This window comes from Temnothorax longispinosus, unplaced genomic scaffold (genome assembly GCF_030848805.1).
Source record: "Temnothorax longispinosus isolate EJ_2023e unplaced genomic scaffold, Tlon_JGU_v1 HiC_scaffold_96, whole genome shotgun sequence".
NCBI lineage: Eukaryota > Metazoa > Arthropoda > Insecta > Hymenoptera > Formicidae > Temnothorax > Temnothorax longispinosus.
In genome coordinates, this window is record NW_027270845.1 from 20,386 (window position 1) to 21,881 (window position 1,496).

Sequence of the window (1,496 nt, forward strand, 5' to 3'; positions counted from 1 at the left end):
CTGCGTGTAATGGTCTTTTGATAATATGATGACGAAATGTAGTTTTTACAAAGCACTGCAAACTGAGCTGCATTTTATGAAAAATCCATAATTCGAAGTTTGTTTCGAGATTTACTTCTCGAATTTGATCTTTATTTAATATGGTGTGATATACAATGCATCCATGTAGTGATGAAATAAAAAAAGGACCACACATCGCTATTTAATTTATTTAAAAAAATACAAGTTTTGTATGAAGAATCACGTGCAATTATTGTATTTTTTAAATAATATTTAGATTATATTTATATGTAAGGGTTATTTCGAGATAATTTTAGATAATTGTTACTCGTTCTGTATAAAGAGCTATGAATTATGAATACAAGTTGAATACTAGTAGACTTTGGTGATAATTAATAGATTTATTAATCTTTAAAATGTACAATTTGTAACATTAAAATTAATGTTGTTTCCATGAACAAAGACCGATATAAGGATAAAGTTATTATTTTTGACAGAAAATGTTTGTACGATGACTTTATACTGGAAATTATTAAATAAACTATGATATATATATTACTATTAACTATACTGTATGTAGTATATGTCGCAGGGATATCATCGTGCGTAATTTGTTTCTTTTTTACATAATCTCTAGGGAATTTACAAAGAACCGGGATATTGTGGAACACGCTAGAAAAAGTATCTTGTTTACCTTGGCCTATATGTAAATGATTCCTGTATCGGACTTTCAGTCGGGTGGCAGGTCTAGGCGTCTCTAGAATGTGTTAATTTCTTTTAATTAAACTTTTATGTAGTTTCTATATTTAAATAGTTGAGTTTTTTTATATGTTTTTATGTGTGGTTTTCTTTTAATATACTTTGTATACTTCAATTTAAATCAAAAGTGGTTTTTTGGCAAATTATATATATTTGCAAATTACACATATTGATTTTGCAATATATTTAAAAAATTTTTATTAATCTTTAAAAATAAAAGTTTATAAAATCAGAATTAATATTTTTTTTTATTTTCTTAAATATTCTTTGTCTCTCACATTTACACTTACAGGTACTTTTTGAATTTATATGAAATAAACTAATACTTGAATATCTTTTTAAATACAATTTCTTTTTAAATAATACCTCACGTATAATGTATCAAATATGAGCATTTATATTATCGTTGTTATTATAAAGTAAACATGTATGTGAGTAAAAAATAATAAAATAATGCAATTACTTCATAAAAGTTTATTATAATTATGACTTTTTCAAATAACCCCAGTCTTTTTTGATCATATATCTGCCGTTTTTTCGACGATCATATAAACAGGAATGTTTAGGTGCGCCGATATAATTTCGGGTATAATGGACGCATCTGCTACTCGTAATCTTTCAATACCAATAACCTGCAAAATATTACATATGAATTTATAAAGCACACTGCTTATTATGATGATATCCCGCATAAATATTCTAATACGTATTTTTCGTAAAATTGTATTCCGTTAATC